Here is a 26,982-nt window from a genome sequence, read left to right on the forward strand (position 1 = left end):
AAATCACAAACTTATTATTGTCTGACAGTTCTGGAGGTCAGAAGTCTAAAATGGCTCAGCAAGACTGTGTTTCATCTGGAGGTTCCAGGGGAGAATCCATTTTCTTGCCTTTTCCAGCTTCTAGAGGCCACCCGCATTCCTTGGCTTGTGGCCTCTTCCTCCATCTTCAAAGCCAGAAGCATAGCATCTACAGTCTTTCTGACTCTGTGTCCATTAATCACAGCTGCTTCTCTAACTCTGACCTCTGATAAGGACCCTTGGGATAATCTCTTCATCTCAAAATCCTTATTTCAACCACATCTGCAAAGCCCCTTTTGCCATGTGAATCAACGTATTAACAGGTTCTGGGGATTAGGACATGGACATTTGAGGGGCGCACATTTTTCAGTCTACCAAACAGTGTATCATAGAAAATACATTGATGCCAGCACTGGTTTTAGAGCAGACCTGAGTTCAAATCCTGCCTTCAGCACCTAGTAGTTGTGTGACCATCGTGCCTTTGGGTTTCTGTTTTTTCATCCATAAAATAAGACTAAAATCCCAAGATTATTATGAGGGTTTTTGGTAATATATACAAAATTCCTGATATATAGTGCACTCTCCATAAGAGGCAACCATGTTTATTCAAGGAACTGCCCAGATGATTCTCACCAGACAGGAATTCAATAGAAGAAATTCCACTGTTAAACCGGAGATTAGATAAAGTGGCCTCCAAATTCCCTTCTGAAGCTGAGATTGCTAAAATATAAGGGAGTGAAACGGTTCTCCCCTCATAACTTGTTACTGGGGCCTCATGACCTTGCTTTCTGTCCCCCAAGGTGCTGCTATCTGATTTTGTCGCCCAGACTTTGGGAGTTTGAGCAGGACTAGCCGCCCTGGCCTGGTGTGTGATGATTGGCAGGCAGCTGAGCCCCTCCTTCACATCTGTCAACACAGCTGGCTGCAAGCAAGTTGCTGCCCGTGACCACTGTCTGCAGGGACCACAGAGGGCGGGGATTGAAACTGGGGTGAATACCTCACTTTCGTTGCTTGGAAAGTAGAAGTCCACGTTGATGCTTCTTCCCAAAGTCCCAAATTTTTCAGCAGGAATTGGGTCTGTTGGACCAGGTCTGAAGCTGAGAGAAGAATCAGCATTCAAAAGCAGCCATCAAGGTAGGTGACCTGCCTGGTCTTCTCTCCAGAGACCAGGAAACCAACACTACGCAGCCTTGTTACCAGGGTGCCCCTGCCGCCAGTCGGTCTACCGTATGGCAGGAGAAGGCAATCACTTGTCAGTTAGCATGTTCTAGAGAGCTGGCTGCATTTTCCTTCCATCCTCTCTCTCCACAAAATTATCATTGCTGTTGCTCCTCTTTATGTTTCAAAGAGTTGGGAGGGTTTTGTTTTCATTATAATAAATCATATGATTTATTGAAATTATTATGTTGGTAAATATGGCTTTGTTCCAGAATTTGGCTTGATTGAATCTGTTCCCCTTTCAAGTGGTACCAGAGAGGACAGTTTGCCACAATTCTGAGGGGCACGCTGCCCACCCAGAGGGCTGTCAACCTCTAGGAGGGATCCCCAGGGAGCACTGCGCATTTTCTGCTGTGGAAACTAGAGGGTTAAAGTCTTGAAATGGCTGGAGCAGAATCACAGAATCATACCTATTTACTTAAGCTTATCACAGTGGGCAGCCTGGTCAATCATTTACTGACACAAGGCTGTTTCCTACCTTTGATGGGGGACCACTGAAGTCCTTGCCTGGCTGAGTCTCTCTGTGGAATAGACACAGGCAACGGAGAAGATAGCCTTCTTTAAGCTGGAGCCCGTATTCTCTTCTGTCTGGAGTAAGTTTTACCCTACCCAGAGGAGAAGATGCCACAGGGTCCTCCTAGCTCAGTGATAACCATCAGCAAGATTCATACACAAATCTAACACCTGATATCACCCCAGGCCAGTGACCACTGTCTGCAGGGTGTGTCATGGAAAAGTACCTTGACACCAGCACTGGTTTTAGAGCAGACCTGAGTTCAGATCCTGGCTTCAGCACCCCCTACTTGTGTGACCATTGAGCCTTTGAGTCTCTTTTCCTTCATCCATGAAATAGAGCCTGTGGCTGGTGGGGTGGTGGTTAAGTGCTACAGCTGCTAACCAAAAGGTCAGCAGTTGGAATCCACCAGGCGCTCCTTGGAAACCCTATGAGGCAGTTCTACTCTGTCCTATAGGGTTGTTATGAGTTGAAATCGACTTGATGGCAATGGGGTTTTTTATGGTGGCTTTGTTTTTTTTTTTTTTTTTGGAGAGAGCATCCCTTATTGCCCAAGGCCTAGAGGGAAGTTTACTAACTGTAGTACAAGGTCTTAAGTGACCCTTGAAGCAGGGAAAAGTTATTTAAATCATTATCAAAGGAATGTGGATTTTTTTCCCCTTCAAGTCCATACATTCTGGAAATACTTTTTTTTTTTAATTAATTTTTATTAAGCTTCAAGTGAACATTTACCATTCCAATCAGTCTGTCACATGTAGGTTTACATACATCATACTCCCTTCTCCCACTTGCTCTCCCCCTATTGAGTCAGCCCTTTCAGTCTCTCGTTTCGTGCCAGTTTTGCCATCTTCCCTCTCTATCTTCCCATCCCCCCTCCAGTCAAGAGTTGCCAACACACTCTCCAATGTCCACCTAATTTAATTGGCTCACTCTTCATCAGCATCTCTCTCCCCGCCGCTGACCAGTCCTTTTCATGTCTGATGAGTTGTCTTCGGGGATGGTTCCTGTCCTGTGCCATCAGAAGTTCTGGGGAGCATTGTCTCTGGGATTCCTCTAGTCGCATTCATATCATTAGGTATGGTCTTTTTATGAGAATTTGGGGTCTGTATCCCATTGGCCTCCTGCTCCCTCAGGAGTTGTCTGTTGTGCTCCCTGACAGGGCAGACATGGATTGTGGCCGGGCACCAACTGGTTCTTCTGGTCTCAGGATAATGTAGGTCTCTGGTTCATGTGGCCCTTTCTGTCTCTTGGGTTCTTAGTTGTCGTGTGGCCTTGGTGTTCTTCCTTTGCCTTTGCTACAGGTGGGTTGAGACCAATTGATGTATCTTAGATGGCTGCTTGTTGGCATTTAGGACCCCAGGCGCCACAATTCAAAGTGGGATGCAGAATGTTTTCATAATAGAATTATTTTGCCCATTGACTTAGAAGTCTCCTCAAACCATGTTCCCCAGACCCCAGCCCCTGCTCCGCTGACCTTTGAAGCTTTCATTTTATCCCGGAAACCTCTTTGCTTTTAGTCCAGTCCAATTAGGCTGACCTTCCTTGTATTGTGTGTTGTCTTTCCCTTCACCCAAAGCAGTTCTTATCTACTGATTGATCAATAAAAAACCCTCTCCCTCCCTCCCTCCCTCCCCCCTTTGTAACCACAAAAGTATGTGTTCTTCTCCGTTTTTTCTATTTCTCAAGATCTTATAATAGTGGTCTTATACAATATTTGTCCTTTTGCCTCTGACTCATTTCACTCAGCATAATGTCTTCCAGATTCCTCTATGTTGTGAAATGTTTCAGAGATTCGTCACTGTTCTTTATCGATGTGTAGTATTCCATTGTGTGAATATACCACAATTTATTTACCCATTCATCCGTTGACGGACATCTTGGTTGCTTCCAGCTTTTTGCTATTGTAAACAGAGCTGCAATAAACATGGGTGTGCATATGTCTGTTTTTGTGAAGGCTCTTGTTTCTCTAGGGTATATTCCGAGGAGTGGGATTTCTGGGTTGTATGGTAGTTCTATTTCTAACTGTTTAAGATAACGCCAGATGGATTTGCAAAGTGGTTGTACCATTTTACAATCCCACCAGCAGTGTATAAGAGTTCCAGTCTCTCCACAGCCTCTCCAGCATTTATTATTTTGTGTTTTTTGGATTAATGCCAGTCTAGTTGGTGTGAGATGGAATCTCATCGTAGTTTTAATTTGCATTTCTCTAATGGCTAATGATCGGGAGCATTTTCTCATGTATCTGTTGGCTGCCTGAATATCTTCTTTAGTGAAATGTGTGTTCATATTCTTTGCCCACTTCTTGATTGGGTTGTTTGTCTTTTTGTGGTTGAGTTTTGACAGAATCATGTAGATTTTAGAGATCAGGAGCTGGTCTGAGATGTCATAACTGAATATTCTTTCCCAGTCTGTAAGTGGTCTTTTTACTCTTTTGGTGAAGTCTTTAGATGAGCATAGGTGTTTGATTTTTAGGAGCTCCCAGTTATCTGGTTTCTCTTCATCATTTTTGGTAATGTTTTGTATTCTGTTTATGCCCTGTATTAGGGCTCCTAACATTGTCCCTATTTTTTCTTCCATGATCTTTATCGTTTTAGTCTTTATGTTTAGGTCTTTGATCCACTTGGAGTTAGTTTTTGTGCATGGTGTGAGGTATGGGTCCTGTTTCATTTTTTTGCAAATGGATATCCAGTTATGCCAGCACCATTTGTTAAAAAGACTATCATTTCCCCAATTGACTGACACTGGTCCTTTGTCAAATATCAGCTGCTCATTCATGGATGGATTTATATCTGGGTTCTCAATTCTGTTCCATTGGTCTATGTGCCTGTTGTTGTACCAGTACCAGGCTGTTTTGACTACTGTAGCTGTATAATAGGTTCTGAAATCAGGTAGAGTGAGGCCTCCCACTTTCTTCTTCTTTTTCAGTAATGCTTTGCTTATCGGGGGGTTCTTTCCCTTCCATATGAAATTAGTGATTTGTTTCTCTATCCCCTTAAAATATGACATTGGTATTTGGATCGGAAGTGCGTTATATGTATAGATGGCTTTTGGTAGAATAGACATTTTTACTATGTTAAGTCTTCCTATCCATGAGCAGGGTATGTTCTTCCACTTAAGTATGTCCTTTTGAATTTCTTGTAGCAGAGTTTTATAGTTTTCTTTGTATAGGTCTTTTACCTCCTTGGTAAGATTTATTCCTAAGTATTTTATCTTCCTGGGGGCTACTGTGAATGGTATTGATTTGGTTATTTCCTTTTCGGTGTTCTTTTTGTTGATGTAGAGGAATCCAAGTGATTTTTGTATGTTTATTTTATAATCTGAGACTCTTCCAAACTCTTCTATTAGTTTCAGTAGTTTTCTGGAGGATTCCTTAGGGTTTTCCATGTATACGATCATGTCATCTGCAAATAATGATAGCTTTACTTCCTCCTTGCCAATCTGGATACCCTTTATTTCTTTGTCTAGCCTAATTGCCCTGGCTAGGACTTCAAGTACGATGTTGAATAAGAGCGGTGATAAAGGGCATCCTTGTCTGGTTCCCGTTCTCAAGGGAAATGCTTTCAGGTTCTCTCCATTTAGAGTGATATTGGCTGTTGGCTTTGCATAGATGCCCTTTATTATGTTGAGGAATTTTCCTTCAATTCCTATTTTGGTAAGAGTTTTTATCATAAATGGGTGTTGAACTTTGTCAAATGCCTTTTCTGCATCTATTGATAAGATCATGTGGTTTTTATCTTTTATTTTATTTATGTGATGGATTATATTAATGGTTTTTCTGATATTAAACCAGCCTTGCATACCTGGTATAAATCCCACTTGATCATGGTGAATTATTTTTTTGATGTGTTGTTGGATTCTATTGGCTAGAATTTTGTTGAGGATTTTTGCATCTATGTTCATGAGGGATATAGGTCTAAAATTTTCTTTTTTTGTAATGTCTTTACCTGGTTTTGGTATCAAGGAGATGGTGGCTTCATAGAATGAGTTGGGTAGTATTCCGTCTTGTTCTATGCTTTGAAATACCTTCAGTAGTAGTGGTGTTAAGTCTTCTCTGAAGGTTTGGTAGAACTCTGCAGTGAAGCCGTCTGGGCCAGGACTTTTTTTTATTGGAAGTTTTTTGATTACCGTTTCAATCTCTTTTTTTGTTATGGGTCTATTTAGTTGTTCTACTTCTGAATGTGTTAGTTTAGGTAGGTAGTATTTTTCTAAGAATTTATCCATTTCTTCTAGGTTTTCAAATTTGTTACAGTACAATTTTACGTAGTAATCTGAAATGATTCTTTTAATTTCATTTGGCTCTGTTGTGATGTGGTCCTTCTCGTTTCTTATTCGGGTTATTTGTTTCCTTTCCTGTTTTTCTTTAGTCAGTCTAGCCAATGGTTTATCAATTTTGTTAATTTTTTCAAAGAACCAGCTTTTGGCTTTGTTAATTCTTTCAATTGTTTTTCTGTTCTCTAATTCATTTAGTTCAGCTCTAATTTTTATTATTTGTTTTCTTCTGGTGCCTGATGGGTTCTTTTGTTGCTCACTTTCTATTTGTTCAAGTTGTCAGGACAGTTCTCTGCCTTTGGCTCTTTCTTCTTTTTGTATGTGTGCATTTATCGATATAAATTGGCCTCTGAGCACTGCTTTTGCTGTGTCCCAGAGGTTTTGATAGGAAGTATTTTCATTCTTGTTGCTTTCTAAGAATTTCCTTATTCCCTCCTTGATGTCTTCTATAACCCAGTCTTTTTTCAGGAGGGTATTGTTCATTTTCCAAGTATTTGATTTCTTTTCCCTAGTTTTTCTGTTACTGATTTCTAGCTTCATTGCCTTGTGGTCTGAGAAGATGCTTTGTAATATTTCGATGTTTTGGATTCTACCAAGATTTGTTTTGTGACCTAATATGTGGTCTATTCTAGAGAATGTTCCCTGTGCACTAGAAAAAAAAGTATATTTTGCAGCAGTTGGGTGGAGAGTTCTGTATAAGTCTATGAGGTCAAGTTGGTTGATTGTTGTAAGTAGGTCTTCCGTGTCTCTATTGAGCTTCTTACTGGATGTCCTGTCCTTCTCCGAAAGTGGTGTGTTGAAGTCTCCTACTATAATTGTGGAGGTATCTATCTCGCTTTTCAATTCTGTTAAAATTTGATTTATGTATCTTGCAGCCCTGTCATTGGGTGCATAAATATTTAATATGGTTATATCTTCCTGATCAATTGTCCCTTTTATCATTATATAGTGTCCTTCTTTATCCTTTGTGGCGGATTTAAGTCTAAAGTCTATTTTGTCAGAAATTAATATTGCTACTCCTCTTCTTTTTTGCTTATTATTTGCTTGATATATTTTTTTCCATCCTTTGAGTTTTAGTTTGTTTGTGTCTCTAAGTCTAAGGTGTGTCTCTTGTAGGCAGCATATAGATGGATCGTGTTTGTTTATCCAGTCTGTGACTCTCTGTCTCTTTATTGGTGCATTTAGTCCATTTACGTTCAGCATAATTATAGATAAATAAGTTTTTAGTGCTGTCATTTTGATGCCTTTTCATGTGTGTTGTTGGCCTTTTAATTTTTCCACATACTTTTTTGTGCTGAGACGTTTTTCTTAGTAGATTGTGAGATTCTCATTTTCATAATGTTTAACTTTATGTTTGTTGAGTCGTTACGTTTTTCTTGAGTTATGGAATTGATATTCCTTTTTGTGGTTACCTTATTATTTACCCCTATTTTTCTAAGTAAAAACCTAACTTGTATCGTTCTATATCACCTTGTATCACTCTCCATCTGGCAGTTCAATGCCTCCTGTATTTAGTCCCTCTTTTTTATTATTGTGATCGTTTATCTATTGATTTCCATGATTTCCTGTTATGTGTATTATTTTGTTTATTTATTTATTTTTTAGAATTAATCTTATTTTGTTTGTTTTTGTGCTTTCCCTATTTGAGTTGCGTTGATATCAGGACGTTCTGTTTTGTGACCTTGTATTGTGCTGGTACCTGATATTATTGGTCATCAGGCCAAACAATCTCCTTAAGCATTTCTTGCAGTCTTGGTTTAGTTTTTGCAAATTCTCTAAACTTGTGTTTATCTGTAAATATCTTAATTGCTCCTTCATATTTCAGAGAGAGTTTTGCTGGATATATGATCCTTGGTTGGCAGTTTTTATCCTTCAGTGCTCTGTATACGTTGTCCCATTCCCTTCTTGCCTGCATGGTTTCTGCTGAGTAGTCTGAACTTATTCTTATTGATTCCCCCTTGAAGGAAACCTTTCTTTTCTCCCTGGCTGCTTTTAAAATTTTCTGTTTGTCTTTGGTTTTGGCAAGTTTGATGATAATATGTCTTGGTGTTTTTCTTTTTGGATCAATCTTAAATGGGGTTCGATGAGCATCTTGGATAGATATCCTTTCGTCTTTCATGATGTCAGGGAAGTTTTGTGTCAGGAGTTCTTCAACTATTTTCTCTGTGTTTTCTGTGCCCCCTCCCTGTTCTGGGACTCCAATCACTCGCAAGTTATCCTTCTTGATAGAGTCCCACATGATTCTTAGGGTTTCTTCATTTTTTTTAATTCTTTTATTTGATTTTTTTTCAGCTATGTTGGTGTTGATTCCCTGGTCCTCCAGAAGTCCCAGTCTACATTCTAATAGCTCGAGTCTGCTTCTCTGACTTTCTATTGCGTTGTCTAATTCTGTAATTTTATTGTTAATCTTTTGGATTTCTACATGCTGTCTCTCTATGGATTCTTGCAACTTATTAATTTTTCCACTATGTTCTTGAATAACCTTTTTGAGTTCTTCAACAGTTTTATCAGTGTGTTCCTTGGCTTTTTCTGCAGTTATCCTAATTTCATTTGTGATATCTTTAAGCATTCTGTAAATTAGTTTTTTATATTCTGTATCTGATAATTCCAGGATTGTATCTTCATTTGGGAAAGATTTTGATTCTTTTGTTTGGGGGGTTGGAGAAGCTGTCATGGTCTGTTTCTTTATGTGGTTTGATATGGACTGCTGTCTCCGAGCCATCACTGGGAAACTAGATTTTCCAGGTAATCAGCTGGTACACTGGCTCTTAGTTCTGAAAACGATCGCTGTCTGCCCGTATTTGTTCGTTCTCTGTCTCTAAGTCTGTGTTTGTTGTTCAGAGTTCGTAGATTGTTATATATGTGATCGATTCACTTGTTTTTCCGAGTCTTTGTTGCAAGAGGGATCCGCGGTAGCGTCCACCTAGTCCGCCATCTTGGCCCCGCCTCCGAAATACGTTACTTTTAATGAACATGATTCTGCAGTCTTGAATATAACTCCTCTAAATGCAGAAATGTTGCACATTTTCACCACATACGCTTATCAGGCCTTTACGATGGCTCCCGGCTCTTGTAATTACGAGTTACGCCTGAAGATGAGAAAAAAAAAAAAAAAAGACAGACTCCAACTCATGACCCCAGGTATGTCAGAGTAGAACCTTGCTCCGTAGGGTTTTCGGTGGCCGATTTTCAGACATAGATCACCAGGCCTTTCTTCCAAGGTGCATCTAGAAGGTCTCTACCTCCAGCCAGTTAGCAACTGAGCTAGTTAGCATTTACACCACCCAGGGACATGCCTGGAGATAGAGGAGAGGCCCTATTGTTCTGAACTTCTTTTAGGGAAGGAGTTGGCTATGTATTAGAAAAGGTAATGTTTGACATTATTTTTGTCAATTATTTATGAAACTGAAGTGAATTCCCTCAGGTAAGGTTTGTGGCAGGAATTTTCAGTGGCTTAGGCAGTTAACTAGATACAGAAATTGAGTCCAGTGTGCAGTCTGGCCCAGACACAAACTCCAGTGTGATTTTGGGTAAATCTGTGGCTACCTTCCAAGAATGTCATGGAAAATTACCAAAAATTGATGAATTTCTATGTAGATGTTAAACCCTGTAAAATGTTAAGTGTGTGCCTGGCCTGTATCCAGAATATGTTTATAGATAATGCGAGTGACAGGGGTGATTTTGAAAAGGGTGAAGGGTATCACCCATTGGCCAGATTTACCCACAATAAACTCTGCTGCCTTAGTGGCAGACACACAGGTCCTAACTACCCTTTCTGAGCAACATCAACATCGGGTCTCAAGGCCCCAAACACCCTGGCAGCCCCTGAGGGTATACATAGCTCTTTGTCCCATTTCATATATATTGGATGAGGTGGGGGAGATTATTCTTGAGCCGATAGGTATTATTACTGTACCTGTTACCCTCGAGTCGATTCTGATACCTGGCGACGCTGTGTGTTACTGAGTAGAATTGTTCCATAGGGTTTTCTTGGCTGTAATATTAACAGATCTTCAGGCCTTTCTTCCGTGGTACCTCTGAGTAGGTTTGAACCACCAACTTCTAGGTTAGTTGATGAGTACAAACTGTTTGTACCACCAGGAGACCTATTATTTCATTTACATGTTAGGAAATTAGAATCTGAAAAGCTAATTAATTTTCCTGAGATTATAGCAGTTAGTTAGAAGCTGAATCAGGATTCTGCCCAGCTCTGCCTTACTCTCAGTCCCACTGCTTTTCCCATAAGGCCATGGAATCAGGCATGATGTGTAGAAGCATAAACTGGGGGGGTCACTGAGTGAAGCAATTCTGACTAACACAGTCAGAGGTTCTCCACAGCCTTGAACGTACCGTGGTAGAGGCCGGTTGGGGCCACTATAACTAGAGGCCAGCGTTGGATTAGACTGGACCTTCTTTGAGGAGATGTCAAGGAAGGACTGTTCAGGAGCCAAGGGAAGTGTTCTTCATGGTGGCAATAACTGAAGTCTCCACTTAGGTCCTCGATATTTCCTAAGCTTGTTGTCATTAGTTGCTCTAAAGTTGCTTCCAACACATGGCGACCCCATGTGTGCAAAGGAGAACTGTTCCATAGAATTTTCCAGGCTGCCTTCCAAGACACCTCTGGATGGGTTCAAACAACCAACCTTTTGGCTAGTAGTTGAGTGGCTAACCATTTGTACCATGCAGGGACTCCATTATTTCCTAAACAAGCCCAGGTAATTCTCAGGCTAGATCTCTGCCCCTTTCTTTTCCACAGACTCAAGTCCATGAGAGGAAGCCCCACCTGAAGCACAACATCTGAAGTATTTCCAGGGAGAGAAATCGCCTTACCTCAATCCTTCTGTGGGGAATATCTCACCTCATGTCAGCTAATAGCCGCTCTGTCTAAATCCAAGGGATTCGGGCAGAAACAGGCTTAAAACGAGAATAATCATCAACATCCCAAATTGATGAGTTAGCTTGGAGTTCAAATAGCTTGTTGTGACATTTAATCAGTAAATAAGTGATGCAGCGTAACAAGCTATCCCCTCACCCCCACTCCGGTTTCGCTTTTGTTCAGATACATCCTAAAAATCCCATCAGCCGTCTGGCAGAAATACTAATACAGCCGCAATTCTTGAGCATTTTACAAGATCAAGAAAAAGAAATGCTATCAAGTAATGTAATTGTATAAACATCTTTGCACAAAGGGCTTCTTCTCTGCCCTGACGGACCTCCTACACACCTCAAGCATGTGACAGCAAAGGCATTATAAATAGGGATTACGTTACTTGGTCCATCTATCACTGTTTTCTAATGCAGCTGGCACCACATGAACTGTACTTACATGGTATTATTTTTGTTCCCTAAAACACTAGAATAAAGAGAGAAGATAAAACTGAAATACAAGAACTCATAACATTTCAACTTTACCGGTGGCTTTTATTATTATTTTTGGAAACCCTGCTGCCGTAGTGGTTAAGAGTTACAGCTGCTAACCAAAAGGTCGCAGTTCAAATCCACCAGGTGCTCCTTGGAAACACTGTGGGGCAGTTCTACTCTATCCTTTAGGGTAGCTATGAGTCGGAATCGACTCGATGGCAACAGATTTTATTATTATTATTATTTTCATTAAATCCCCATAACAAATCTATGCGACTTGCCCAAGTCATGAAGCTAGTAAGAAGAGGTGAAATTTGAGTCGAGGTCTGTCCGCCTCCAAAGTTCATGTTCTTTAGCACTTTCTTCTGGGAGAAAATGCGTACCCAATCATGTCTACGCTGTTTGCATTCTGAGTATAAAAGGGTAAGGAGGCCTTCCTGAATTATTTGCTTAAATCTGCAGAATAGATATTTACTCCCCTGCCGCCAGCATATTCTTGATCCCGCCCAGACTTAAAACTCAATATCACCGTGTTTTTTCTCTCCTCAAGGAGAGGAACTAAAAAACATATGTAAACACACACACACACGAGTGTACACAACACAGAAGAGAAATGGCCCACAGCTCAGCTCTTTGATCCTTTCTGAAGCTGTGAGAGAAAAGTATTCTTACCTCTTGGCTCATGAACATTGTTTTCTTCCTTCTTTTTTAATATAATATAAAATAAATCAATTTTCAAGATATCCCAGGATGAAAAAGTTAGTTCATTTCTGCAGCCAGATTTGTCTTTGAGAAACCTAAGTTTCTTAGAACTCGCCAGTATCTCAATGGTTTTATTTAGTCTTATCTAACAGCCCCATAAGGTAAGTAGTGTTTTCAGGTGACATCCTTTCAGATCTGGAAGCTGAGACTCAGTAAGGTGAGTGCCTGGCTCAGCATCCCTCAGCTAACAAGTCCCATAGGACTTGGAACTCCAGATTCTTCACTCTTTTTTCTAATATGCAAATGGTTTTCTGGGTTCCTAAGGCCTACACATGGTAGTAATGGGGCCCATGAGCTATTTTAAGAAATTGAAAAATGCCAAATGAGTACACAGCCTGTTCTCAGGCTACAGAGGCCTGCTTAAACATTGATTGCTTTGCTTTGGTTTGAAATTCTATTAGGTCACTGTGGTAATGCTGTTACTCTAATTAGATTTTCATTGAGTAATGAAAATGAAGACACTAATTGTTATTTAATAGAATCTGCTTTAAAGGCAAAAACTTTCCAAGCCCATGTGCATACAAGCAAAGTATGAAATCAAAGAGATCTTGCTAGGAGAAAGGTGAGAAACCACTGTCCTCTAATCTAATCTGTTGTATGCCCATGGGACAGGGCACATAGGTAGGGGTTACAGAGCCCTTTTGATATGGCCCCTCTTGATATACGCAAGACCTCTCTCGACTAATCCCGTGACCAGATGAATGACTCATTGGTCACATTGCAAAATGGTAAGGAACCTAAGGAAGTTCTCCTACAAATTGGGAAAATCCATTATGGGTTGGGGTCCCTACCCAGCAGGAACTAGCTGGTTATATAGGAGGTGCTCCATGAATTCTATTTCAGTCCTGAAAAGTTCTGAGGGGTCAGGGATCAGTTATGCATCCAGAGAGGATCAAGTGCTTTCATACTCTGCTTCGCTGGGACCTGCTCTTGGCGGGCCACTTGAGGCTACTCCCCCCGTGGCAGACATACTGTCTGCATGGCAGTCATTCCTAGCTCTTGCTTTGGGTTAATGTGCATCATCATTGCATTTCTACTCCTCAGTTTCTCTGGCCTCAGAGGGTCTAAGGATCTTGGTGCGGGATAACCCATAAGCTTTGGGCAATGAGCGAGCAGAGAGAATGAAGCTTCTGCCCCTGCCCCACTTCAACTTGAAAATTATTTCCCTCTTCTCTACAGTTCCAATGTCAAGTTTCCCATGAGAGCAGTAAAGGAATTAAAGGTCACCAAAAAGCTGGCAATTCACCGTGCCTTGGAGGGGTTCCCAGAAAGTAAAATGAAAATGAGATTGTTTTCACATAAAACCTCTCTGTTTAAAGAACAGGATTCAAATAGTTTGCATTTGCAGTTTCACTGTGCACTTAGGTAACCCCCACAAAGTCCTTTTTTTTTTTTCTCCTAAAGCCAAAACAATAAAAAACTTCCTGCAGAGAATTCTAACTAGGCAGGATTCTTTTTTGTCATTGCTGGCCTGATGTCTTCAAGGATTCATTCCCTTAAGATAAGCCTTATATAGTGCATTTGGCTGGAGTGCCCGTATATTTCCGTGGGATGATGGCCTTCATCCATCTGGTGGTCCGCTTCATGGTGATCTCATTAGATTTCACAAGGTAAACAGCTGAAATTTTGTGGTTAGTATTTTTTTATATGAGCAAGCTACAAGAGAAGGAAGACTCTACAGGCCAACCACAAGTTGTTGCAGGGAGTGATGCAAAGAAAACCAGTGCCGTATCTGAACGATTCTACCACTTCTGAGGAGATACACTTAACAGTTTCAAACATACGTATCCCACAAGATCCAGCTTTGCTTCCTAGAAAGGAGTCTCTAATATAAGAGAGAACCAGTGGTTATGTTTCCCAGAGCCTGACTACTCTCTGCCCAACTAACCTGTTTCTTTTTGCAAAATAAAAATTCCCCTGATAAGAGGGACTGTGATAGATTCTAGTTGAGGTGCCACCTTGTGGGCCAACAGTCAGGATGTAGAAAATAGCCCAACGTGGGCATCCTATTTCTGACCCCACTGTTGCCATGTTCCATGGGTTTCTGCCAATTTTTAAACTCCTTGATATCAGCTCCATTTCAGTTCTTTCCATCTGCATCCTCACTGTGAATAAACACAAATATTTATTGATGGCCTTATCCTCAGTTTAGCAACAGTCACTTTGTCTTTCTCAGACTCTGTTAGAGACAGTTTTTAAAGCAGGATGAAATAATCTCGCCACTCATCAGAGATGAGAAGATTTTAAATTGACCGAGTGAGCCAAGCCCCAGGCTCCTTAGAGTCCTCTGTGTTTGGGTGTGGGTGTGTGGGGGTATGTGTGGGTGTATACGTGCACATATGTGTGTGTGCTTTTAATTGTAAATACTCTAAAGATGAAAGGTTCTTAGAAAATATTCATCAATGACAATAAATTGGTAATGAACTATGAATTTAGTAGAGAAAGTAATTATTAAAAAAAAAAAAAAGAAGAAGACATTGGAATTGCCATGGTAGCTAAAGAGAGAACTTGAAGTATTAACCTGTCATGCAGAGAGAACAGTGCATCGCAGGTCTATGTACGATCCTGCCATCAGGTGACAGTATGGCACAGTAGACGGAGACCTGGGTTTTGTTTAAATCTGCCTCTACCGCCTGCTAACCACAGAACGCTGAGCAAGCCATGTCAGCTCTCTTGGCCTCAATTTTCTCATTTTCACAATGGAGGTGGGAGGTGGGAGTAGACAGTCTTTGAGGTCTTTTCTAGTTTAATATTATGTCTTCTATAAAAGCCTAGGAAAGTTAGAAGCAGAAATTCAGCCGTGGTTTTTCTCTCTCCAGGACAGCCATCTCCATCTCTTTGGTAAGTAAACTGGGGAGAATGAAACACTGCTGAAGAGGTTTCCAGGCTGTAATCTTGAGGATGTTACAAATTGGAGAGGCTGGGCATCCATCTTTGCCAGCGAAGAAGCCCACTCCACCGGGAGAAGGCAGGGAACCACATCTGAGTGCTTCGTCCAGCTGTCAGCCTGGTACTGACACCCAGCTTTGCCACACCTATGTGTTACTAATGAGGGTCCCAGGGAGCAGGAGCCTTGACTATTCACCAAAACCCCTTGCTGTCGAGTCGATCACAACTCACTGGGACCCCATAGGACAGAATAGAACTGCCGCATAGGGTTTCCAAGGCTGTGATCTTTACGGAAACAGACTGCCACGTCTTTCTCCCATGAAGCGGCTGGTGGGTTCGGACTGCCAGCCTTTTGGTTAGCAGCTGAGTGCTTCATCACTGAGCCACTAGGGCTCCTTCATGACGATTACCCTCTTTTATACATAGACATAGAGGTGACGTGACTTGCTCAAGGTTATAGAAGCCTGGCAGTGAGTCAAAAGAACTGTGTGTGTTGGGGGAGGTGGGTGGTGAAGCTGTAACCAAAAGAGGGGAGACTGAGGTATGGAGCTGTGCCTCCTCCGAAGGGCACAAAACAATGGTCTAGGGCTGTGCACGAACCTGAAATTTCCTTTGGATCCTGAGACCATCCCTATCCTCCCCTCCTTTCCCTAACCTACCCCAGCTGCCCTGCCCAGAGTTACTCACCCAGGTTGTTGCTAAATGAGGGCCTGTGCTCATGTCCCTTCTTGTAAGCTTCATGAAAGGCTGTTTGTAATGAAGAGAAGGCACAAGCAAGGAAATAAGACTGCATCAAAGCTCTTCCCCGAGGCCCTGAACTGAAAGGGCAGTTTTCTTTGGAAAGACTCCGATTTCCCTCTTTGAATCTGCAGAAATGAACGGTCGTCAGGATGACTGGCAGAATTATGCTGTTTCATTCCAAGCATTGATGTTTTTTTGTTTTTATCCTCGGGGGTTATTTCACTTCTCTCTGCTCTACTTCTCCACATAAAAAGGAAAGAATCATGCTTGCTTACTGGGACATTGTATCAGAGATAACAGCCCAGGGCCTTACTGTCCAAAGGAACCTGCTGATTGCACAGAGCACCAAGACATGACTGGAGGTTCTAGTGAAGAGAGTGTGATAGCCTCATGGCCCACACTGGCTTATCGTATCACCCCAGACCCATACCCAAGGAAATCTAGGACCCCAAGAACCACAATCATGGGCGATTGCAAAAAACCTATGGTCTAACAGGACAAAGCACTGAAAGAAACTGGGCAGTCAATGGTCTTATGTCTCAGTAGCATTCAGAAACTGCATCACCTTGCTGTCCATTTTTGTCCCATTTTAAAGAGGTGAGATAGAGCAATTGTACATTGCTATCATCAGGGGATATGTGTAACTCGTTGGAGGAGGGAAGAATCCATAAATTCAGTAAGCACAGGCTGGTTTCCTGTTAGGGTTCTCAAGGAACTTTCTGTTGTACTCAGCCAACGTCTTATTGAGTCTTTTCACTTCCCAGTTCTCACCTTGACTGACTCTTTCATAGGTAGTTTCTTGGGCTGTGGGTTGGGGAACATGGCAAATAATATTTACTTGATACTATCCACAACCGTATTGGTTACACTTACTTTTTGAAGCCACAAGACAAATGAACAATCACCAAAGTTCACTCTTGAATTCACCACCATGTATATACAAACAAGGGAGGACAGGAAGAAGACAGGCTATGATTTGCCCCTGTACTACCTATTAATGACACATGATGAATCAGAATGACCCATGATTCCAATAATTGTACCAATGTCAAACTGGGCTCAAGTGTAGACCTTGATACATTTCCATTAAGTTAAAATAAACAAAGCAAGTTGCTTAAATGTGGAATAATCTCATACATTCTCTAATGCCAGTGAGAATGCTTCTTGAACTGAGCTGAGTTCCTAATATTAGACTTGATTCTCTAGCCCTGCCAGCTTTCTAGCAGGAGAAAAATGGTCTCAGAGCATAAGGCAATATAGAACTCTGTTTTTCTACTTTCAAAAAGCCACCTGGCCACTCACACGCCTACCTGTAACCTTCACTCAGCCCACTGGAGGAGACGGCATCCATAGACATTTCATTCCGTGCCCAAGCGTCTGCCAGACAGTGAAGATAAGGTGGGATTTACCCAGTAGGAGCTTTCTAGAAGAAGCAGGGACTGTTTCTCACAATCATGTTTTTAACACCCCACTGGACTGAAAGAAAGGGAGGCAGCATTTCAAGCAGAGGGGACTTTCATGCCGTAGTTCTTCAGGCACCTGGGGGCCCCAAAGGTCTTGCTATGGTTAAGATGGAACTAACATCATTTGCAAGTAGTGTGTGTGTGTGTGTGTGTGTGTGTGTCTGAGCATGCAATACATGGAAATAATTTTAATAAGAAAGGCGTTATATCGATCTTGCAAAAGGCAGAATCTTTTGTTTCTGGAATTGATTAGTAAGTGTTTATTCAAAACACTGGCCTTAAAGACTTCTATTGATAGCATACTCATTCCTCTAAAACTGATAGAACACATTTTGGTCATTTTTAGAAAGGGCATACTACTACCTTTGGCATGTAAAAAATTCTTCTGTGATGTCTACGTATGTCTTCATGTCACTCTTGGGATGCTGAATTTTATATCCCATTACCAAATGAATGGAGGACTTATGTTTAGAGTGTTATAAGTGAGATTAACCAATGAAACTCAGGTAAACCGAACAATGGATATAGTGGCCTGAGTGTTATTTGGTTAGATTGTGCTTAGCCTACTCTCCAAACTTTTTGTTTTTTCTTCTGCTATTCTGTAGACACACACTCTGATTGATAATGGCTGGTGATACGTGATCTTTGGCTGTTTCCCTAATGGGATTATCGGAGGGTAATCCATCATCTTTTCTCTCTGAACCACTATCTGATATACCTCCAAATGGAGTACTACTATTTTTCACATGTGTTTATATCAGAAGCTATTAACTCCATTTGCGCCAAGCCATCCATGGTCATAACAGTGTGTTGGAATAAAATATTTTCTTTTGCTCTAAAATAGATCCAGTAAAAAGACATTTACTGGGTGCCTAATATATATCGCTGACCCTGTGCTACAGATACAGAGATGAGCTGGTTTCCCTTAAGAAGTAAAGTGGGTATACCAGTGAAGAAGCCATTGCAGCACCCTGTGAGGCCTTAAGGGCAGCAATACGAGCACAATGCGGAAAGTTCCGGATGAACAATAGCTAGATGAACAATAGCTAGCTCGCAAAGACCTGAAGGAAGAGTTGAGGCCCAAGTGGTATTTCAAAGAAAAGGAAATTATGGTTACATTCTTTCTTTTTAGGGACTCAAAATGTGAAGAAAAATCTGTTTCTTTTTATGAATTTGTCTGACTATCCTAAGGAGGAGAGAGTTGTGGTAGCCATGGATATGGAAGGGAGGACAGGAAGGGTCCAGAGAGATTTTTCTAATATAAAAGGTAGAACAAAAAGAACTAGAACTTTGCCCTGAATCAGTCTGTGCCTAACTCACATCCCTTGAAACCAGAGACTTAATTTAGAAACATCTGTAGCCCAGGCACTCCTCAGATGCTTTTCATAGCCCGAGACCTTTGCCTGGTAGACAGTCTTGTTATAAAATGAATCTCTAGTAAGCTCTAACTTGAATTTCACTTATCCTGGGAGTAACTTTCAACAGAAATAATGAGCAAGAACAAAACATTGTAGAAACAGCAGTAAGATCTTCTGATATCTGCAGCTGGCACCAAGTGGGAAGCTCAAGGTTCAAGTATAGGGATGAACTAGCAGCACCCATCCCAACAGCAGACATTAACATCCAAATCCAATTTCAACTTTAAAATGATGCATTTTAAGCAGGGTATAAGCTGGAAGGGTAAGCTTAGTAGCCTGGCTGGAAATCCTTCTTAAATTGGCTTAGGTAAACATTTAGTGTGTAAGTGAAATCTATCACCATCTTAAACAATTTACCTATTTTCTGAAGTAGGACCAGCAGATTTGTTGAGTTGTCTGATTCCTTATAAACTCAGACCATAAATCAAACTCCTATTGGACTAACTTTCATGCTGGTTTCATTTTTTCATCCACTGAAAGAAAGAATATATGTAAAAGTTCATTACGATAGACTTGATAAATATTTAAAACTTCTTTTACAAGTATTTTAAACAAAGCTAAAATAGAAAAGTGAGCAGGGAAAGTGGATTTTCAGCATAAATGACAAGCAAAACATTACGGTCCCTATAGAGTAATTACAAATCCAGATGAGCTGCAGGCAATACCCCGGTAGAAAGTTGGGCAGAAAATGAACTGGCAGTTCACAAAAGAAGAAAGGTAAATGACCTATAATCATCTGAGGAGACGTTCAACCACACTCACAATCAGATAAATGCAAATTGAAACAGTAAGTTTGCACAACCTTCTCAAGATGGGCAAAAATTGGGCAATACCAGGTGTTATGGATTGAATTGGGTGCCCCAAATACTTGTGATGTAAGGCCTAACCTCTGTGCCTGTGGTTATAATCCCATTTGGGAGTGGGTTGTCTCTGTTATGTTAATGAGGCAGGATTAGTATAGGGTGTGTCTTGAGTAAATTTCTTTTGAGATTTAAAACAAGCAAGCAAGGAAGCAGAGATGGGGGCAGAGATATGCCAAGCCACATGGAGATTACCCAGAAGCAGAAGCTCAGAGCCTATAGAAAGAGAAAGCCTTCCACTAGAGACAGCACCCTGAATTAGGACTTCTAGCCTCTTAAACTGTGGGAAAATAAATTTCTGTTTGTTAAAGCCACCCACTTGTGGTATTGCTTTTATAGCAGCACTAGATGACTAAGACACCAGGTACTGATGAGTATGTGGGGAACAAACCTTTTCAGACACTACTGGTCGAAGTGTAAATCACTGCAGCCTTTTTTGGAAGGGCAGTTTGACAAACATATACAAATGATTTAATGTAGGTAACTTTTGATTCAGCAAAATACTTCTAAACTTATTTTAAGAAAATTTAATATGAGAATACTTATAAAGTTTCCTATAATACAGATGTTTATGCAGGATTTGGTTTAACAGCAAAAATTGAAAACAGTCTGAATGTTCACACACAGTAGAATGTTCTGCATCTATTAAAAATGATGAGATCCATGTAGCTGTAGCAGTGGTGGGTTAGAGTTTTAGGTCTGTAGCCAGTAGATGTATATTTGTATTTTCTCTCTGCCACTTACTAGTTGTGTTAATTTGAGCAAGTCATTTGACCTTTTTAAACCTCAGTTATCTCACCAAAGAAAAATGGGAACAATACTAAGAATAATGTGAATTACCTGTTGTTGTTGCTAGGTGCCATCCAGTTGGTTCCGACTCATAGCATCCCTATGTACAACAGAATGAAACGCTACCCTGTCCTGTGCCAGCCTCGCAATCATTGTTATGCTTGATCCCATTGTTGTAGCCACTGTATCAATCCATCTCATTGAGGGTCTTGCTCTTTTTCACTGACCCTTTACCAAGTGTGATGTCCTTCTCTAGGGAATGGTCTCTCCAGATACCAGGTCCAAAATACATGAGATGAAGTTTTGTCATCCTCACTTCTAAAGAGCATTCTGTCGGTACTTCTTCCAAGACAAGTTTGTTCTTCCAACAGTTCAGAGTATATTCAGTATTTGACACCATAATTCAAAGACATCAATTCTCCGGTCTTTCTTAGTCATTGTTCAGCTTTCAAATGCATATTATGCGATTGAAAACACCATGGTTTGGGTCAGGTGCCCCTTAGTCCTCAAAGTGACATCTTTGCTTTTTAACACTTTAAAGAGGTCTTTTGCAGCAGATTTACCCAATGCAATATGTAGTTTGATTTCTTGACTGCTGCTTCCATGGACATTGATTGTGGATCCAAGTAAAATGACATCCTTGACAACTTCAGTATTTTCTCTATTTATCATGATGTGGCATATTGGTCCAGTTGTGAGGATTTTTGTTTTCTTTATGTTGAAGTGTAATCCCTACTGAAGGCTGTAGTTTTTGATCTTCAGTAAGTGCTTCAAGTCCTCTTCACTTTCAGTAAGCAAGGTTGTGTCATCCACATAACACAGGTTGTTAAGGAATCTTCCTCCAGTCCTGATGCCGTGTTCTTCATACAGTCCATCTTCTTGTTTTATTTGCTCAGTATACAGGTTGACTAAGTGTGGTGAAAGGATACAAATGACGCACACCTTTCCTGATTTTAAACCACACAGTATCCCCTTGTTCTGTCAGAATGACTGCCTCTTGGTCTGTGTACAAGTTTCGCATGAGCACAATTAAGTGTTCCCATTCTTCACAATGTTATTCATAATTTGTTATGATCCACACAGTCAAATGCCTTTGCATAATCAATAAAACACAGGTAAACATCTTTCTGGTATTCTCTGATTTCAGCCAGGATCCATCTGATATCAGCAATGAATTACCTAAGGGGAAAAATCTGGTCTCAAAAAATAAAAACAAAAAGCCTAAATCATAAAAGAAGAAGAGAGAGAGAGAGAAATGTGAATTAAATGAGTGTGAATGCAAAGCTCCTAGCACAGCACCGGACACACAATAAGGGTGGAATAACTGTGAGCCATTGTTAGGGACAGATCCTCTTGAGTCAATCTGGCTAAGTAAGGAAAGTGAGGATACAAAACAGCTCTGTGTGCTTCTGCTTGATATGGCAAACCAGTGAAGAGATGCCTCTTGCTCCCCGCAAGACCTTATTGAAACAATAAGTATAAAAAGGAATAAACTCGTAACATAAGAAAGAAAGAGGAAGGGAGTTATCAACAAATTGCTGGAAGATAAAAAGCAAATGGGACAGGGGAACAAAACCCAGTGTCTTAGGCTGGATTCTCTAGAAGAGCAAAACCAGTGAAACATGTATTCTGACTCATAAACCATCCTATATATAGAGAGAGAGAGAGAAGTTTAATTCAAGGAAATGGTTCACGCAGTTGTGGAGGCTAGCAAGTCCTAAAATCCATGGGTCAGGTGTCAGGCATCGGGCTTCTCTTGACTCACGTGGTCACAGGTGCTGATGAACCCAAAATCAGCAGGTCAGATGGCAGACTGCTGGTGCACATCCTAAGAACCAGAGGTAAGATGATGTGGAGTCAGATGCAGGATCCAGAGCAAGACTGAGCCTTGTTAGAATATCCGTTTATATACTGGAACCAGGCCACATCCCCAAGGAAACTCCCTTTTCAACTGATGGGCTGCTTATAGCAGATCTCATCATGGAGGTGATTACATCATATCAGATCTCATCATGGAAAGTGATTACATTATATTATAGGATGAGGATCAGTCCAATGTGTGCCAAACCACCAAGAATCATAACATAGCCAAGCTGACACAAAATATTAACATCACACACAGAGCAATTCAAGAACTGCATCCATAAAACCAAGAAAACTGTATAAAAAAGAGCAACCTGTGAATAAAAAATTGTTCTCAGTGATCAAAATTATTACTAATATAAAAAAATCAATAAGCTGGAAAATAAAGCAGAAGATACTTCTGAAAATTTAGAGCAAAATGACATGGGTGGAAAATATGAGGGAAAGAATAGCTAAATACTACTACTAATAAAAATCAGAACAGCTAACATATTCTGCAGGCACTTAGTATGTGCCAGGTGCTGTTTTATGCTTTCATCTGCACTACTTCAGTCAGTCCTCACTGCAAACCAGTGAGGCAGATAGTATTATTCCCACTTTACAGTTGAAGAGACTGAGGCTCTATGAAATTAAGAAAATGTCCCCAGCCACAGGGCTAGTGTGTGGTGGACTTGGGGTAGGCACACAGCTGGGAGCTCTGTGCTGGACTGCTCTGTCACCGTGACATCTCCCCCACCCTGCTAAGGACTAGCCTGCATCATAAAGAAGCAGAAATTACATTTCCCAGATTGCTCTCCCCACACAGTTCCAACTGTGAAACTGAAGTGTGATTGGGAAGGTGGAAGAGGAGAGGGCATTATTCTGCAGAGCAGGCAGATGTGTGGGCAGGAGGTGAACGTCAGGTTTGAAGTATCTTCCAGGTGAGTCTCTAAAGGGTTGTGGACATTGGGGTTGCAGACTGAGCTAGTCAGTGACAGCCCACTCAACTTTTGCTCATGCAGCCCTTCTGATGCTTATTCCTTGTTTTAATAAAAAGACTTCCTACCAGAAACACAGAAAAAGGCTTTGATTTTCCTGACCAAACTCTGAAACCCAATTCAGGAAGTCCACTATCTTACTAATTGGTGTCCCAGAAATAGCACAGAAAATTGAAGGGGAGAACTTATATTTAAAAAAAAAAAAAAGAGAATCTTAGTTTTCAAAAGACACAAGACTTAGATTAGAAGTGCCTACCACATGTCTAGCATGGTGAATTAAAAACAACAACAACAACAAAAAAGGTAACGTGTGAAACTTTAGAACACCAAAGATTAAAAAAAACCCGAGAACTTTCAAAGAGGGGAAAGGAAAAGTAGCCTACAAGTTAGGCTGACTTCGATTTCTCATCAATCTCATTGTATAATGCTGGAAGCTATTGGGGAAATGGCTTCAAAGTTCTGAGGGGACACAATTTCCACCTAGAATTCCATACCCAGTCAAACTATGCTTCAAGAGTTGGAGCTGAATATAGACATTTTCAGATAGGTAAAGACTCAGCAACTCTAACTCCTATGCAACTCTTTCTAAACAAGGACTAAATCCATAGTTCGCTCCAGGAACTGTTGGCAGGAGGCAAGATGATGATGTAGAATTGTTTTCATATTTATGAATTTGTTTCCATGAGTATTATAAAAGGAAAAGATATAGCAAGTTTCCACAGCTGTGTATACGATTTAGAACAAAGGTGTCGGAGGTATTTAGGTATAAAAAAGAAATAGAACAGGTCGTATGTGAACATGACAAAATTGTAAAGATCATATATGCATGACTAAAGTTTAGGAAACACTTTACAAAAGTAAATGAGCTAATGTATTCTCTCTCTCAAACATATTTACATTTTAAAAGAAGAGACTTAAAGGGCATTGGCAAAGCCAAAAACAAGGACTTATCAGCTGAAACAATACCAGGGTAGCAGAGTCCAGGGACAGTTGGTTGGTGACCATGAAGGTGACCCAGTTTCTTTGGCTAAGACTCCAATTCACCATCGTCCCCACAGAAACCCTGAACTATCTTTTGGTTTCCCAGGAAGCCTGTTCCTCAGAGAAGAGAATGTGGGGGCCAGCCGAACTGAGTGTTCTCGCTTCCCTAGAAGGTCCATTTCTCATTATAAAGTAATATGTTTACCAGTTGGGCTCATGCATCAATACCTTTATTTTTCCTTCCTCCCACTCGTATTTATTTATTTTATGTTGTTATATTGGGTCTTTCTTTATAAGTAATCTCAACTTCGAGTGAGGAAGAGTTTAAACAGATAATGCTGGCGGCACTAACCTCAGTTTCCTGTGAGATAGATATTAGCCCGTAGCAGCCCCAGAGCCTGATCACCCATGGCCACATGGACCCACTGGAGTTTCCGGTCCTAAAGAACTGGGAGTTGAACCTTGGGGTTGCTGTCAGGGTTCTTGGTTGCACAAAGAGACACTAACAGTGGAAGCTTTATGCAAGGAAGGAATTTATTGAAAGGATTCCAGATAGTTCACAGACTGGCTGGGAAGACTGGGGAGCCAGACCTGGTATATGAGAAGGAAAAAGGGGGCAAAGCAGAACCAAGATGGCACCCCAGAACAGTCTGCTCAGGACGCTGCCACTGGTATTGTCACCACACACACTTGCTGGCTACATCTGGATTTACCCTCCATTAGAAACCAAAAAACCAAACCCGTTGCCATCAAGTTCATTACAACTCATAAAAAAAAAAACAAACAAACATAGCAACCCTATATTACAGGCACCAACAGTAATCTCTAAAGACCTCTACACATTTGTATTCCTCAGTGAAAACTTCAAGTCCCTGGCAAACACACCTGGAGGCTTGAACTGCCAGGGAACTAGGGAAAGAAACATCTTACTGTTTGGGCTCTTTATTGGGATTCCCCAAAACAGGAACTCAAGGCAGGAAAAAATGATGAAAGTCCACTTCACTTGGTGACCCCACAGAGCCCTGTCAGAGCAGCCAGCTCATGCCCCTCTTCATCCTCACTTAATTTTTCGTGTTAAATTCAGCTGTTTGGAAGTCAGGATATTTGTATTAGATTAATTACATTTACATAACATGCTTTTTCTCTTTGTTGTTGCTGTTAACTGCTGTCCAGTAGGTCCCCAACTCATGGGACCCCATGCACAATAAAACAAAAATCTACTCAATCCTGCGTCATCCCCACGATGGGTTGTGGATCAGACTGTTGTGATCCATGGGCTTTTCATTGGCTGATTTTTGGAAGTAGGATGCCAGGTCTTTTTTCCTAGTCTATCTTAGTCTGGAAGTTCTACTGAAACCTGTTCAGCATCATAGCAACATACAAGCCTCCACTGGCAGACGGCTGGTGGCTGCTTGTGAGATGTGTTGGCCGGGAATTAAACCCGGATCGCCTCATGGAAGGCGAGAATTCTACCAAAGTCAGACTTCAAACGTGAGTTTCTCGTTTACGTGTTTAGAGTCATTTTATTTGTAATTTTAAATAAACACGGACAAGGTTGAGAAATCTTACTGGTTAAATTCTGTTAGGACCTAAGTTTTAGATTACCTGTGAGCCTTTTTTCACTCAGAATAAAAAACTCATTCTGAGGATAAGTTCAAAGAGACTGAATGTTCAAATGTAATTCACCACCAACCATGTAAGGTGGCTTATTTCATGAATTTTTGAAACATCTTAAACTATGATAATGCAAAAACCCCTGAACTGCTTAACTTGAGAACCTCTTTGATAAATTTTTACAAAAGATCCATGGAGAAACAAAGACGTTTGTTTTAGTGATTGTGAAAGATGATGTAGGTATCTATAAAAAATGTAATTTAACTAGTGTCCACTCTTTGCCCTAAATTATATTCCTAACGAAGGTTTTTCTGTCTTACTGAACCTGACTTTAAACTACCCTGTTATAATAATATTCACCATATTTGTTTCAGCCTCCTTTACATTTCCAGTGTCTTGGAGGGTGGTGGTGGTAAATTTGTCATCCAACATTTAAATTTACAAGAATCCAGATCAAACTGTTACGTAAACAAGAGCGGCCTTGCTGAGGCTTCTTGGTGATTAAGCTGGAGAAGTCACAGCTGAACTGAAACGTATGCTGCCAGCAGTTTTTTTTTTCATTTTTTCCCTAAGTAATTTTAATGCCTCAAACGAAAGAGCTGTTTTTCTTTAACAGCAGTGCCCTTGTTAAAAGTACTTTAAAGAGCTGTTCAGCCACATTGAAACAGTCTAATTAAACCATTAGTCTAGCAGAGATGCCAATAACTGCTAAACCCACAGGACACACTTCCACCTCCTGGCAGAAATGAAAGATGATCTCATCAGCGAGTAGCTTGATTCCCCGTTTAGGGAACAGCTACCTACTAGACATTTCTAGACTCTTCCTTGCTGGGAAATATCACTAATCTGGGAGACTTACCACAATGCAGTATTATTTCCCTCAACATAGACTGTCATTGAAACTGCCTGTTATCAAGGCAGCTGTCCGATTAGGTTTTTACAAAGGATTAGAGAGTTATATGAGTACCTAACAGCTGCACCAGCTAGGATAAAACTAGAGTTCCCAAATCTTATGCTTCTTGGCATATGGGATGAAATGATATATCTTGTACCCATGCAGCAAGATATTAATATTTTAAGAGAAAATGAAATTAGAAACAAAACCTCATTCATCTGAGTGCAAAGGCTAACACAAATGGAGAATAAAAGAAATATAAAGCATTGCCCCTCCTCTCAAGAAGACTACCGTAACTTCGCAGGTACCGTGATAAATTTCGAAACATTAAATAAAACTAAAGAGTTAAA

General features: G+C 40.7%; 1 protein-coding gene across 4 annotated transcripts in view; it reads left to right on the forward strand.

Moving 5' to 3' along the window:
* Window positions 1-708: 708 nt before the first annotated feature.
* PHLDB2 (pleckstrin homology like domain family B member 2) overlaps window positions 709-26,982 on the forward strand; it is a 333,831-nt gene continuing 307,557 nt past the window's right edge. The window contains exon 1 of one of the 4 annotated variants that reach the window (XM_064289130.1): window positions 709-1,152. The gene's annotated coding sequence lies outside the window, so the exon portion shown is untranslated. The remainder of the gene's footprint in view (window positions 1,153-26,982) is intronic. The other 3 variants (XM_064287433.1, XM_023551839.2, XM_064289340.1) reach the window with 3 other exon arrangements.

The sequence above is a fragment of the Loxodonta africana genome, chromosome 1 (assembly GCF_030014295.1).
Source record: "Loxodonta africana isolate mLoxAfr1 chromosome 1, mLoxAfr1.hap2, whole genome shotgun sequence".
Lineage (NCBI taxonomy): Eukaryota > Metazoa > Chordata > Mammalia > Proboscidea > Elephantidae > Loxodonta > Loxodonta africana.